Below are 16,839 nucleotides of genomic sequence, written 5' to 3'. Positions count from 1 at the left end.
TTTTACAAGATCTGAAAAGGAAACTTCTCAAAAGTTTGTTTTGAATTAATACCATCTACTCAAAGTTGCGCATTTTTGGTAAGAATATATAGCAAAATTTAATACTGTTGTGCAACCTGCAGTAAAAGCAGATTTTATACTTCGAAATATTGTAGTCTATAATTTAAGGTTTAATTTCGTGAGTTTAGACGGAAAATGAGAAATAATGGCATTTTTTGACCGTCATTGCTGTTCGTTCGCGTTTAATGGAGCAGAGAAAATTAGTCCAGATTTCCTCTAAAATAATTTATCTTGACCACACAAGGGCCTGATTTCGATGTATCGGGTTGAGAGAAATGCATGAAAATTAGAGGACACTTTAACAAATACCTTGCCATCACACTCGTTAACATTATTTACTCATAAACAATTTCAAAATCTATAAAATCTATCAATTTAAAGAATTTACACTAAACCCGGAGCAAAATAAAAATTCTGAATATGTGTAAATATCCGTTAATTTGGAACACAGTGGTAACAGATAAAGAAATCTAGTTCGTAAAAAGAATTATTTAAGCAAAACAATGGTAATTAAGCAGAAAACGCCATGATATTTCAATAATATGTATTATTTCAATGCTCTTTTTAACCCCACCCCCCTTCCTTATGACAAAGACTACTTCTTTCGCCCTGTTATAAAAAGCAAACATATTTTAAATAATTTTTAATCCTTATGTGAATCAGTATGCATTAATTAAAAATCTGAGACGAAAAAACAACAAAAGTTCAACGCGCAAGATCATTACATACAGTTCAACTTTTGCCATATTTTTAGAAATCCGTGTTCACCGCGAACACCCCTGTCACCGAGTGTCGCCAATATTTTTCCTACCTTGAGACGGATTTTTATGAAACTTGCTTTATTACATTGAATATTCATTACAGATCGGGAAAATAGCATTATACTGGCAAGCAAAAATTTTCACTCTTATTGCAGTAAAAGCAGATTTTATACTTCGAAATATTGTAGTCTATAATTTAAGGTTTAATTTCGTGAGTTTAGACGGAAAATGAGAAATAATGGCATTTTTGACCGTCATTGCTGTTCGTTCGCGTTTAATGGAGCAGAGAAAATTAGTCCAGATTTCCTCTAAAATAATTTATCTTGACCACACAAGGGCCTGATTTCGATGTATCGGGTTGAGAGAAATGCATGAAAATTAGAGGACACTTTAACAAATACCTTGCCATCACACTCGTTAACATTATTTACTCATAAACAATTTCAAAATCTATAAAATCTATCAATTTAAAGAATTTACACTAAACCCGGAGCAAAATAAAAATTCTGAATATGTGTAAATATCCGTTAATTTGGAACACAGTGGTAACAGATAAAGAAATCTAGTTCGTAAAAAGAATTATTTAAGCAAAACAATGGTAATTAAGCAGAAAACGCCATGATATTTCAATAATATGTATTATTTCAATGCTCTTTTTAACCCCACCCCCCTTCCTTATGACAAAGACTACTTCTTTCGCCCTGTTATAAAAAGCAAACATATTTTAAATAATTTTTAATCCTTATGTGAATCAGTATGCATTAATTAAAAATCTGAGATGAAAAAACAACAAAAGTTCAACGCGCAAGATCATTACATACAGTTCAACTTTTGCCATATTTTTAGAAATCCGTGTTCACCGCGAACACCCCTGTCACCGAGTGTCGCCAATATTTTTCCTACCTTGAGACGGATTTTTATGAAACTTGCTTTATTACATTGAATATTCATTACAGATCGGGAAAATAGCATTATACTGGCAAGCAAAAATTTTCACTCTTATTGCAGGTGTCGTAACAGTATTTCACTTGAGGTTCACGTCAAATCATGGCTGACGCAAAATAATTCCTGAATCTTCCCTTCCGATTCGGGCATTTTAACACGAGACTGGAGCTGAATTTTTTTATGAGATGAAAAACAATATGTAAACTTCCTATATTGACTAGATTCATTAAAATTTAGGGCGTGCTGAATTTTCTATATACTGTATTTGAGTGGGGAGTGATTAGGTCCTGGACTTGATTTTCAAGCACCTGCTCGACTTCGAGCGAGACAAACTTGCGTGCCTTGCTGGATGGCTATGTATTTTTTGGTACTAAAATCTTTATAAAGAATTGTTTTACAAGATCTGAAAAGGAAACTTCTCAAAAGTTTGTTTTGAATTAATACCATCTACTCAAAGTTGCGCATTTTTGGTAAGAATATATAGCAAAATTTAATACTGTTGTGCAACCTGCAGTAAAAGCAGATTTTATACTTCGAAATATTGTAGTCTATAATTTAAGGTTTAATTTCGTGAGTTTAGACGGAAAATGAGAAATAATGGCATTTTTTGACCGTCATTGCTGTTCGTTCGCGTTTAATGGAGCAGAGAAAATTAGTCCAGATTTCCTCTAAAATAATTTATCTTGACCACACAAGGGCCTGATTTCGATGTATCGGGTTGAGAGAAATGCATGAAAATTAGAGGACACTTTAACAAATACCTTGCCATCACACTCGTTAACATTATTTACTCATAAACAATTTCAAAATCTATAAAATCTATCAATTTAAAGAATTTACACTAAACCCGGAGCAAAATAAAAATTCTGAATATGTGTAAATATCCGTTAATTTGGAACACAGTGGTAACAGATAAAGAAATCTAGTTCGTAAAAAGAATTATTTAAGCAAAACAATGGTAATTAAGCAGAAAACGCCATGATATTTCAATAATATGTATTATTTCAATGCTCTTTTTAACCCCACCCCCCTTCCTTATGACAAAGACTACTTCTTTCGCCCTGTTATAAAAAGCAAACATATTTTAAATAATTTTTAATCCTTATGTGAATCAGTATGCATTAATTAAAAATCTGAGACGAAAAAACAACAAAAGTTCAACGCGCAAGATCATTACATACAGTTCAACTTTTGCCATATTTTTAGAAATCCGTGTTCACCGCGAACACCCCTGTCACCGAGTGTCGCCAATATTTTTCCTACCTTGAGACGAATTTTTATGAAACTTGCTTTATTACATTGAATATTCATTACAGATCGGGAAAATAGCATTATACTGGCAAGCAAAAATTTTCACTCTTATTGCAGTAAAAGCAGATTTTATACTTCGAAATATTGTAGTCTATAATTTAAGGTTTAATTTCGTGAGTTTAGACGGAAAATGAGAAATAATGGCATTTTTGACCGTCATTGCTGTTCGTTCGCGTTTAATGGAGCAGAGAAAATTAGTCCAGATTTCCTCTAAAATAATTTATCTTGACCACACAAGGGCCTGATTTCGATGTATCGGGTTGAGAGAAATGTATGAAAATTAGAGGACACTTTAACAAATACCTTGCCATCACACTCGTTAACATTATTTACTCATAAACAATTTCAAAATCTATAAAATCTATCAATTTAAAGAATTTACACTAAACCCGGAGCAAAATAAAAATTCTGAATATGTGTAAATATCCGTTAATTTGGAACACAGTGGTAACAGATAAAGAAATCTAGTTCGTAAAAAGAATTATTTAAGCAAAACAATGGTAATTAAGCAGAAAACGCCATGATATTTCAATAATATGTATTATTTCAATGCTCTTTTTAACCCCACCCCCCTTCCTTATGACAAAGACTACTTCTTTCGCCCTGTTATAAAAAGCAAACATATTTTAAATAATTTTTAATCCTTATGTGAATCAGTATGCATTAATTAAAAATCTGAGACGAAAAAACAACAAAAGTTCAACGCGCAAGATCATTACATACAGTTCAACTTTTGCCATATTTTTAGAAATCCGTGTTCACCGCGAACACCCCTGTCACCGAGTGTCGCCAATATTTTTCCTACCTTGAGACGGATTTTTATGAAACTTGCTTTATTACATTGAATATTCATTACAGATCGGGAAAATAGCATTATACTGGCAAGCAAAAATTTTCACTCTTATTGCAGTAAAAGCAGATTTTATACTTCGAAATATTGTAGTCTATAATTTAAGGTTTAATTTCGTGAGTTTAGACGGAAAATGAGAAATAATGGCATTTTTGACCGTCATTGCTGTTCGTTCGCGTTTAATGGAGCAGAGAAAATTAGTCCAGATTTCCTCTAAAATAATTTATCTTGACCACACAAGGGCCTGATTTCGATGTATCGGGTTGAGAGAAATGCATGAAAATTAGAGGACACTTTAACAAATACCTTGCCATCACACTCGTTAACATTATTTACTCATAAACAATTTCAAAATCTATCAATTTAAAGAATTTACACTAAACCCGGAGCAAAATAAAAATTCTGAATATGTGTAAATATCCGTTAATTTGGAACACAGTGGTAACAGATAAAGAAATCTAGTTCGTAAAAAGAATTATTTAAGCAAAACAATGGTAATTAAGCAGAAAACGCCATGATATTTCAATAATATGTATTATTTCAATGCTCTTTTTAACCCCACCCCCCTTCCTTATGACAAAGACTACTTCTTTCGCCCTGTTATAAAAAGCAAACATATTTTAAATAATTTTTAATCCTTATGTGAATCAGTATGCATTAATTAAAAATCTGAGACGAAAAAACAACAAAAGTTCAACGCGCAAGATCATTACATACAGTTCAACTTTTGCCATATTTTTAGAAATCCGTGTTCACCGCGAACACCCCTGTCACCGAGTGTCGCCAATATTTTTCCTACCTTGAGACGGATTTTTATGAAACTTGCTTTATTACATTGAATATTCATTACAGATCGGGAAAATAGCATTATACTGGCAAGCAAAAATTTTCACTCTTATTGCAGTAAAAGCAGATTTTATACTTCGAAATATTGTAGTCTATAATTTAAGGTTTAATTTCGTGAGTTTAGACGGAAAATGAGAAATAATGGCATTTTTGACCGTCATTGCTGTTCGTTCGCGTTTAATGGAGCAGAGAAAATTAGTCCAGATTTCCTCTAAAATAATTTATCTTGACCACACAAGGGCCTGATTTCGATGTATCGGGTTGAGAGAAATGCATGAAAATTAGAGGACACTTTAACAAATACCTTGCCATCACACTCGTTAACATTATTTACTCATAAACAATTTCAAAATCTATCAATTTAAAGAATTTACACTAAACCCGGAGCAAAATAAAAATTCTGAATATGTGTAAATATCCGTTAATTTGGAACACAGTGGTAACAGATAAAGAAATCTAGTTCGTAAAAAGAATTATTTAAGCAAAACAATGGTAATTAAGCAGAAAACGCCATGATATTTCAATAATATGTATTATTTCAATGCTCTTTTTAACCCCACCCCCCTTCCTTATGACAAAGACTACTTCTTTCGCCCTGTTATAAAAAGCAAACATATTTTAAATAATTTTTAATCCTTATGTGAATCAGTATGCATTAATTAAAAATCTGAGGCGAAAAAACAACAAAAGTTCAACGCGCAAGATCATTACATACAGTTCAACTTTTGCCATATTTTTAGAAATCCGTGTTCACCGCGAACACCCCTGTCACCGAGTGTCGCCAATATTTTTCCTACCTTGAGACGGATTTTTATGAAACTTGCTTTATTACATTGAATATTCATTACAGATCGGGAAAATAGCATTATACTGGCAAGCAAAAATTTTCACTCTTATTGCAGGTGTCGTAACAGTATTTCACTTGAGGTTCACGTCAAATCATGGCTGACGCAAAATAATTCCTGAATCTTCCCTTCCGATTCGGGCATTTTAACACGAGACTGGAGCTGAATTTTTTTATGAGATGAAAAACAATATGTAAACTTCCTATATTGACTAGATTCATTAAAATTTAGGGCGTGCTGAATTTTCTATATACTGTATTTGAGTGGGGAGTGATTAGGTCCTGGACTTGATTTTCAAGCACCTGCTCGACTTCGAGCGAGACAAACTTGCGTGCCTTGCTGGATGGCTATGTATTTTTTGGTACTAAAATCTTTATAAAGAATTGTTTTACAAGATCTGAAAAGGAAACTTCTCAAAAGTTTGTTTTGAATTAATACCATCTACTCAAAGTTGCGCATTTTTGGTAAGAATATATAGCAAAATTTAATACTGTTGTGCAACCTGTATATATCATCGGCCTGATTCTATGAGTGGGGTCTGTCAGCTAACATCCGCAACTGTACTCGGCAGTGCTGGTACCGGACATCCATGACTGTACCTGCTCACTAATATCAAAAACGGAATGCCAGAGCAAGATTTTCCGGATTGTTCAACATATTAAACTATATGTTCATGATGTTGTTAATTAAGTATGGATTGTTTTTTTAATGAAAAATACGAAATGTGTTCATATGGAGGAAAGAAAATTTCTGATTTTAAATAAATCTACTTTATGGAAGGCTGTTATCGCCAAAACGGTAACGATAACTGGCTTAGTGAATATATCGCGGAAAATATATGTAAACTTGACTATGCCTAAATTTTGCATATCTATGACTGTATACCTGTGCCTGATATACACCATCTGCGACTGTACCTGTGCCGTACATACACACTACCACTGACTCAATCCGCGCTTGATTAATAACATCCACAACAAAAAATTCTGTGGATTTTCTCCGATTTAGATTTAGACTGAATTCAATCAAAGCGCAATTAACGCTAATCTTTATATTACCCATGACAGTGATACCGAGACAAACGATGTCAGCAGTGATTAGGGAAGGATCCAAAACTTTTACAGATTTAAATTTAAAGCACAATATGAGCCAGGTCTTTATTTTTTTTTTTTTGGGGGGGGGGGGGGGGCTGGGGGCATGATTTCAATATCCTACGTGCTCAATAATAATGATGAATTTAAAATGAAACATGCTAGTATAATTATAGAAAATATACGAGTAAACAATAAACAAAGTAAAATAAAAAAGGAAATTAAAATAAATATTGGAATTAATTTGTAATCCTTAATTCTATGTTAGAAAGTATAAGTACGTCACAATATTATTAATTTCACCCATTTCATTGATCACGCAAGTGGTGTCAATGAAAAATACAGGTTTTTTCCCATAAATATACATTTGTATGTCTTACGATATATACGTGTGGAATGGGCTGATCCACGCGTTTTCAATGTGTTATATATAAACATTTCAAGTGCACCCCAGGAAGTAGCCTCCCATGCCCTGAAAAAGAATAGTTCCTGACAAAAAAAACCCTTTATTTATTTACAAAGTACATAAAATTTACTAGGCACAGGTATCAAAGTTGTAAAAATAGGCTGGAAGAACCCCCCCCCCCCCAAAAAAAAAAAAAAAATTCTCAAAAGAAATAAAAATTAATTTTATATGCATGGAACAATTAACATCTTGGCTGGTCGATAACCGTGGTGTGATACCTGAAATATGCAGGGTATGGTATTAAAATAATTGATCATATTAAAGGAAATTAATGCTATAATCATCGATAACATCCGAAGAAAATATTTGTATAAGTAAATAATTTTATTAGATCCGCCTCTCTAAGATTCTGCAATCAATTGTCTGGAATCAATCTATAGGGAATATCGGTGAATAGCGTTAATAGCACCTTTATTGTGTTCAGCTCAAAGAAAATCGTAAGGAATTTCTTGGGATGCAACATCCAAAACTGTACCTGTCCTGACAACTCTAGAAATTTTACACCATGACTGTACCGGTGCCTGATTGACAACATCCGCGACTGTACCTGTCCAGTACACACACTTTATTCTACATCCATGACTGTACCTGTGCCTTATAAACAACATCCACGACTGTACCTGTCCAGTACACACTTTATTCTACATCCATGACTGTACCTGTGCCTTATAAACAACATCCACGACTGTACCTGTGAGTATACACATCTAACTCTACATCCCTGACTGTACCTGTGCCTTATAAACATCCACGACTGTACCTGTCCAGTACACACTCTTTATTCTACATCCATGACTGTACTTGTGCCTTATAAACAACATCCACGACTGTACCTGTGCAGTATACAAACTTTACTCTACATCCATGACTGTACCTGTGCCTTATAAACAACATCCACGACTGTACCTGTGCATATATACATACTTTATTCTACATCCCTGACTGTACCTGTGCCTTATAAACAACATCCACGACTGTACCTGTGCAGTATACACATCTAACTCTACATCCATGACTGTACCTGTGCCTTATAAACAACATCCACGACTGTACCTGTGCATATATATACACACATTATTCTACATCCATGACTGTACCTGTGCCTTATAAACAACATCCACGACTGTACCTGTCCAGTACACACACTTTATTCTACATCCATGACTGTACCTGTGCCTTATAAACAACATCTACGACTGTACCTGTCCAGTACACACACTTTATTCTACATCCCTGACTGTACTGTGCCTTATAAACAACATCCACGACTGTACCTGTCCAGTACACACACTTTATTCTACATCCATGTCTGTAACTGTGCCTTATAAACAACATCTATGACTGTACCTGTCCAGTACACACACTTTATTCTACGTCCATGACTGTACCTGTGCCTTATAAACAACATCCACGACTGTACCTGTCCAACACACACATCTTAGTCTACATCCATGACTGTACCTGTGCCTTATAAACAATATCCACGGCTGTACCTGTGCATATATACATACTTTATTCTACATCCATGACTGTACTTGTGCCTTATAAACAACATCCACGACTGTACCTGTCCCGTACACACACTTTATTCTACATCCATGACTGTACCTGTGCCTTATAAACAACATCCACGACTGTACCTGTGCAGTATACACATCTAACTCTACATCCATGACTGTACATGTGTCTTATAAACAACATCCACGACTGTACCTGTCCAGTACACACACTTTATTCTACATCCCTGACTGTACCTGTGCCTTATAAACAACATCCACGACTGTACCTGTGCAGTATACACATCTAACTCTACATCCATGACTGTACCTGTGCCTTTTAAACAACATCCACGACTGTACCTGTGCATATATATACATACTTTATTCTACATCCCAAACTGTACCTGTGCCTTATAAACAACATCCACGACTGTACCTGTGCAGTATACACATCTAACTCTACATCCATGACTGTACATGTGTCTTATAAACAACATCCACGACTGTACCTGTCCAGTACACACACTTTATTCTAAATCCCTAACTGTACCTGTGCCTTATAAACAACATCCACGACTGTACCTGTCCAGTACATACACTTTATTCTACATCCATGACTGTACCTGTGCCTTATAAACAACATCCACAACTGTACCTGTGTATGACACACACTACATTCATGACTGTACCTATGCCTTATAATCAAGATTTACACACAATAAACTTCTCAGAGTTTAAGAGGTACGTTTTGTATACTGTATTTGGACCATCCTACCACAGAAAACAACAATATTTAAACATTTTATTTCACTCACAAATTTTAATCTTTAAGTGTGTCCTTGACTCTTAAAATTTGACCATGAAAATCAATTAGAATCAAGTTGAAGACACGAATAATCATCAGTGTACAGGTGGAGAACTCAAAGCTATAAGTCAACTCATAGCCAATTACTATTATTAATTTTATTTAATTTTAATAAACATTTGTCGTATATATTTGACGTATAATCAGTTGTAAACTATGATAATAATACCCCGCAACTTTGGGGTTGGCACAGAAGAAGGTGTAAAATGTTTTCATAGTTGAAAACATTTTAGGATGGAATAGTGCATTTTATCGTGTTAACAAAGAAAGACCTATTGAAAATAATTATTGCAGTAGATGTAATACTACATGTATCTACACTTCACAATTCATTGTATAAATGGCATTCAAAAGAATTAAAAAATAACCCAATGATGAAACATGACATAAACAGGAGGGGAAAATGAGGAAAAAGTTGGATTTTTTTTCTTGTGCTTAAGAGCCCTCTATACACTGCACACTAAAGAGTTCTAATTTTGTGGTACATTTATGCAAATAGAGTAATCTGTCCTTTCATCAAGAACAAGCATTCTGAGAGTAAATTGCATTAGCAATACTAGTCCCCTACCGGCAAGTGTAATCTAGTTCCCGTTAAAAATTGAAAATGCCATAATTCCGTCAAAAATCAATGGAGCTTAACGAAATGCAAACTTCATCTATAACTCATCAAGGTAAAGTCACATACCAAAATTCAGCTCAATATCTGCAAGCGTTTAGGTTCCCATTAAAAATTTTCAATTTCTAATGGGAACCAGATTACACTTGCCGGTAGGGGACTAGTATTGCTAATGCAGAAGGCTTGTCTCAATAGCTTTAATACGCATGCTTGAATAAACCATATGATAGCAAGAATCATAGTAAAATTCTGCCACCTATCGCAGAGTTAATTTAGAAAGCTAACATATTGGAATGATTTTTTCATATTTATATACCGAATATTTGTGTGAATTTTATCAAAAAACATAACTTATTTGGGAAACGAAGAGAGATAAGTCTATAATTTTGGTAAAACTTCATCTCTATAGAAATCAATGGAAAATATTTTTATCCCTCCCCCCCCCCCCCCTCACTGAAACAACAATTCCTTTTTCAAGTATTATGAATTGTTATTTCACAAATTCAGATTTATACCAATTGTTTGTTGTTTCAGGGGAGTGGGTTGTTGGGGGGGGGGGGGGTTGGAGAGTGGATGAGGGTGTAGAACATATGTTTACAGACTAAAAGCAGCAAAAATAGTCATTTTATTGCCAGTGAATCTAATATGTCAGTTGCCTTTTACATAAGTTAAACATACGGAGAGATTTGATGGTTATTTATCCATTTCCATGATATTTAAAATTTGGTTCACTCGTTATGTTTAAAGCCCGATTTCAATTTATAAAATTGTCTAACCCTTCCCCCTCTTTATGAGAAGAGTTTTAAATGAGCAGTTAACTTTTTGACACTGGTTTTAAAATAATTAATCCATTACTTATAAACTATTCTACAATAATAATAAAACTTGGCAGAAGTTGTGAAGGCGTGGATGGAGTATATCGAAAGAAGGAGTATTTCCTCTTAAAAACAAAAGTCTAAATCCCACGCTTTCTTGCAGGCATATGATTCAATTTTTTTTGACGGGGTTGGGGTTGCATTGGGGGTGAGGGTTCGGATCACAAAGGACAAAAGAACAAACTTTTAGTAGAGCCTTGAGTAACTTTTCTTCGATGTTGTTAATAACGCAAAGATGCAGTCATGGAAGTAGAATAAAGTGTGTGTACTGGACAGGTACAGTCAAGGATGTTGTTTATAAGCACAGGTACAGTCATGGATGTAGAGTAAGATGTGTATACTGCACAGGTACAGTCATGGATGTTTATAAGCACAGATACAGTCATGAATGTAGAGTAAGATGTGTATACTGGACAGGTAGAGTCATGGATGTTGTTTATAAGGCACAGGCACAGTCATGGATGTAGAATAAAGTGTGTGTACTGGACAGGTACAGTCGTGGATGTTGTTTATAAGGCACGGGTACAGTCATGGATGTCGTGTAAGATGTGTATACTGCACAGGTATGTACAGTCGTGGATGTTGTTTATAAGGCACGGGTACAGTCATGGATGTCGAGTAAGATGTGTATACTGCACAGGTACAGTTGTGGATGTTGTTTATAAGGCACAAGTACAGCCATGGATGTAGAATAAAGTGTGTGTACTTGTCAGGTACAGTCGTGGATGTTCTTTATAAGGCACAGGTACAGTCGGGGATGTAGAGTTAGATGTGTATACTGCACAGGTACAGTCGTGGTGTTGTTTATAAGGCACAGGTATAGTCATGGATGTAGAATAAAGTGTGTGTATTGGACAGGTACAATCATGGATGTTGTTTATAAGGCACAGTTACAGTCATGGATGTAGAATAAAGTGTGTGTACTGGACAGGTACAGTCATGGATGTTGTTTATAAGGCACAGGTACAGTCATGGATGTTGTTTATAAGGCACAGGTACAGTCATGGATGTTGTTTATAAGCACTGGTACAGTCATGGATGTAGAATAAAGTGTGTGTACTGGACAGGTACAGTCGTGGATGTTGTCAATCAGGCACCGGTACAGTCATGGTGTAAAATTTCTAGAGTTGTCTGGACAGTACAGCAGAATCTTAGAGAGGTGGATCTAATAAAAATATTTACTTATACAAATATTTTCTTCGGATGTTATCGATAATTATAGCATGAATTTCCTTTAATATGATCAATTATTTTAATACCATACCCTGCATATTTCAGGTATCACACCACGGTTATCGACCAGTCAAGATGTTAATTGTTCCATGCATATAAAATTAATTTTTATTTCTTTTGAGAATTTTTTTTTTTTGGGGGGGGGGGTTCTTCCAGCCTATTTTTACAACTTTGATACCTGTGCCTAGTAATTTTTATGTACTTTGTAAATAAATAAAGGTTTTTTGTCAGGAACTATTCTTTTTCAGGGCATGGGAGGCTACTTCCTGGGGTGCACTTGAAATGTTTATATATAACACATTGAAAACGCGTGGATCAGCCCATTCCACACGTATATATCGTAAGACATATATTTATGGGAAAAAACCTGTATTTTTCATTGAAACCACTTGCGTGATCAATGAAATGGGTGAAATTAATAATATTGTGACGTACTTATACTTTCTAACATAGAATTAAGGATTACAAATTAATTCCAATATTTATTTTAATTTCCTTTTTTATTTTACTTTGTTTATTGTTTACTCGTATATTTTCTATAATTATACTAGCATGTTTCATTTTAAATTCATCATTATTATTGAGCACGTAGGATATTGAAATCATGCCCCCAGCCTCCCCCCCCCAAAAAAAAAAAAAAAAAAAAAAATTAAAGACCTGGCTCATATTGTACTCTGAACATATAGCTTTAAATTTAAATCTGTAAAAGTTTTGGATCCTTCCCTAATCACTGCTGACATCGTTTGTCTCGGTATCACTGTCATGGGTAATATAAAGATTAGCGTTAATTGCGCTTTGATTGAATTCAGTCTAAATCTAAATCGGAGAAAATCCACAGAATTTTTTGTTGTGGATGTTATTAATAAGCGCGGGTAGAGTCAGTGGTAGTGCGTATGTACGGCACAGGTACAGTCGCAGATGGTGTATATCAGACACAGGTATACAGTCATAGATATACAAAATGTACGCTGTAGTAAATGTTACTTTTTAGACATTATAGCGATCCATGCAATGGATTTAGGAATAGTCAAGCTTACATATATTTTCCGCGATATATTCACTAAGCTAGTTATCGTTACCGTTTTGGCGATTACAGCCTTCCATAAAGTAGATTAATTATTAACACATTTCGTATTTTCATTAAAAAACAATCCATACTTAAAGGACATTGGCAAGGTTCCTGGTTATTGTATAGAATTTTTCAAGAACTCTTGAGTAGGTTTAAATGTACTAAACAGGCTATATTCTGGATCGTTTTACCTACCAATCCAATCTTCTTTTTTTGAATTTGTCAAATCAGTGTTTTTACACTTCTCAATGCATTTCCTATGTAAAATGTTGATAAAAGGAACCTACATAATTTTTCACCATAATATTTTCACAAAACCCACTTATTTCATACAGTTTTTGTATTATATACATTATTGTATCTTCATTTCCTATGACTTCTAAAAAATTTTCGCTGAAAAAATATATATCGGAACAAGACATGGATATACCGGCACCAATCATTATTTCTGAGTTGCTTCCCTTAACAGCTAAAATTGACCAAGAGACTGGTTGATTGTTTTTATCATGTAGTTGACTGAATTGATTGAAACACATTGTAACAAAAATATTGGCATTGTTTTATTTTTATTTTTTATTCGTAGTTACTAAACGCAGCTTCCTTCACACAACCTAGCTAAGAACTGTTCTCAGTCGGCCTACCTTTCAGAATATGTCACATCTTTGCTCTTCCCAGCACACTGAGCATAACTAACGTTAATGTCGACCTGTTGGCTCTTTGTCCCTGAATGCAATGTACAACAAAGCCATTACGACTTTTCTTTCTTGCTGTATAGATGATTCTACCCGTTAAGGAAGTACACGTGCTTTTATTTACCTCTGTAACATACGAATTCTACACGGGAGATCACTCTCAATCACTATTTTATAAGTGAAAAAACCCATGTATTAAACCTTCTTTTTCCGGAAAACCTTGACTTGCCAATGTCCTTAATTAATTAACAACATATAGTTTAATATGTTGAACAATCCGGAAAATCTTGCTCTGACATTCCGTTTTTGATATTAGTGAGCAGGTACAGTCATGGATGCGTACGGAAGCGACTTTTTGCAGCTTTTGGCCTACCGAAACATCCCGAATGTGGTTGCAATCGGAACATTGACTCACCTCACTGCGCATGCGCAGAAGTCACCTTCTTCCTGTGTAACGTAAACAAGGAAAATTTTCCCCTCCAGTACGACAAAAAGGTTATTGCCAATTACTGTATGTAAGTAGTAAGTTATATAGTATTGACTACATGTAAATAAATGAAAATTTTGATATAAGCATATTATTAAACTAATTTTATTATGTTTAAGGCGAAATATTTCAATACACATATTATACAATTATGGACTCTTTCGGTAATGAATATGGTTTGTTATTCTCCAAAAAAAATATCAATATTGACAGAGGCGAAGTAATAACATTGTATTTATAGACAAATATTATTTATAATAAATAATGATGATAAAGTTTAGCAGCGGCAGCATGATAAATAAAACATAACATACCCTATAAGGGGGGGGGGGTTAATATCACCAGACAACGAAGTTGAGGACAAATTATTTTCAGTACTTCCTAGCAAATATTTATTTCCAAAATTAATAGGCCATCCTCTTGTTATCTATGACCATAGCAGTGTTTGAAAAGGAAATTTGAAACAGGGGTATATCCTCCTCAATAAAACATTTAGAAGTTAACACATGATATTGTTATTGTGTATATTTTTGGCAAATTTATTAATCAGCCCTAACTATGCAGTGCACAAAAATTATCTCATATGCTGAAGTTAAAACTCCCTTTGGGCTTTATGGGATTTGATCATGTTGCTAACCTGTATTTAGTTTATTTACACCCCAATAAAACGCAAAAAATACCTTATTTCTTAATTTAAAAAAATTTATCTCCTTGCTTTGATCTCGTCAAGATAATTTTTTTTTTGGTTGAAATCCTCCGTGAGTTTTAGGAGATTAAGTACTAATAAACAATATTAAAATAGTACGTATACACACAAGCATGTAGATGTGACTGGCATAATTCATCCAGTGCATTTTAATGTAATACATTTATACTGCTACAGGGTTGTCTGTAGTGAAACCGGGGGGTCGGTTAATTTCCCCATGTATAATGACGTAATCCTTTAGTTATCCTGTTGTTACCCCTCAAGAACATGATAGGGGAAGAATCACAGACCCCTTGTGCTTTCTTAATATCCTGTACTATTGCAATTCTTAGAGACAACCCTGCAATTTTGTGATACATCTTGTTTCTGTACATGTAAGCTAACTACAGTAAAACACGCTTATCATGAAGTGCCAGGGATGGACAATTTGTTTAGTTGACAATATAATTTAAAGTCATGGGGAATGAAAATCACTGTGATATAAGCTTGTTTTACTGCATAACATTAAACTTAACCAAAATGTTCTTCATGAATGAATTTATATTCAGAAATAAATTTCCATGAATCTTGACATTTTATATTAAAATTCTTACTATACAAATGTTTAATAATTTTTTTTTTTTTAATTTGTTATGTTTTATGTTTAAGGAATCTATGTTCAACAAAGTCTTTGGTTCATGTGCAAACACCTTAGATGTCATCAACTTTCAAGAGGTATATCATTATCACAATGCCTGAATGGGATAATTAACCTCACAGATGAAAAAGACAGTGTCCTGATTGTTTTTCCCTGCCTAAAGAATATTGAAGAGAACAGAAGAGGTGTGTTGTCCTGACTGGCTTCAATTATTGCATATGCAAATATGACTTTTCTGATACAAAGTAATAAATTGTAACTTTATTTTGGAATGGCATCTGATTAACCTTTACATAAAATGTTTGTTTTTTTTAAAGGAAAGTAATAAAATTATTGTAAACATCATATACTGTTTTGAATTTTTTAAGCTATATAACAGTTTTCTTTTATTTTACTTGTAATGTACAGGGTGTGTCAGAAAACATGCAACCATTTACTTCCCTTACTTTGTTGATATGCAAACAGAAATTTTTACAAGTTTCATACCAAATTATACTAAAAAGGCCTAAGATTTTATTGATAACAAAAATATGGGGAATAAACATCAATTAAATTAGTTGTGACATCATATCTGACATCATTATAAACAAACAATTACCTATGAATCTACTAGAAACAATTAGCAGGTGTTGAAACTGGTATATAAAAGCACATCACAGGTTCTTGCGAGAAGAACAATGAAAAAAGGAATCCAGCAGAACTCAAATACTAATAAATGGAAGTTATAAAGAATGTTTAAAAAAAGGAAGTTAATGGAATACAAGACTAAGGTTAAGGACTAAAATCAAAGGCAGTCCTTGGCACAAGGGGAATCATTGAACTGGCCCATTTTTCTTTCAAGAATCGAAATGGAATGTGTCTATTCTGAAAAATACCTGAAATTGTTTCACAAGAAAGATCTACCCTTTGCAGAAGAAAACCAATGATGTGGAAAATGCATGGTTTCAGCAAAAATGAGGTGCCCAACATACCTCATAGTGTGTTC

General features: G+C 34.0%; 1 long non-coding RNA gene across 1 annotated transcript; it reads left to right on the top strand.

Annotated features, from left to right (window-relative positions):
- Nucleotides 1–14,372: 14,372 nt before the first annotated feature.
- On the top strand, nucleotides 14,373–16,199 carry LOC133192605 (uncharacterized). Its single transcript, XR_009721836.1, has 2 exons — nucleotides 14,373–14,539; nucleotides 15,866–16,199. It is a non-coding gene; the product is annotated as an uncharacterized LOC133192605 (long non-coding RNA).
- Nucleotides 16,200–16,839: the final 640 nt, after the last annotated feature.

This window comes from Saccostrea echinata, unplaced genomic scaffold, assembly GCF_033153115.1.
Source record: "Saccostrea echinata isolate AGI-Se365-2 ecotype Australia unplaced genomic scaffold, CSIRO_AGI_Sech_v1 ptg000025l, whole genome shotgun sequence".
NCBI lineage: Eukaryota > Metazoa > Mollusca > Bivalvia > Ostreida > Ostreidae > Saccostrea > Saccostrea echinata.
Note: the sequence above shows the minus strand (reverse complement) of the source record. Positions and strands in the feature narration are given on the sequence as shown.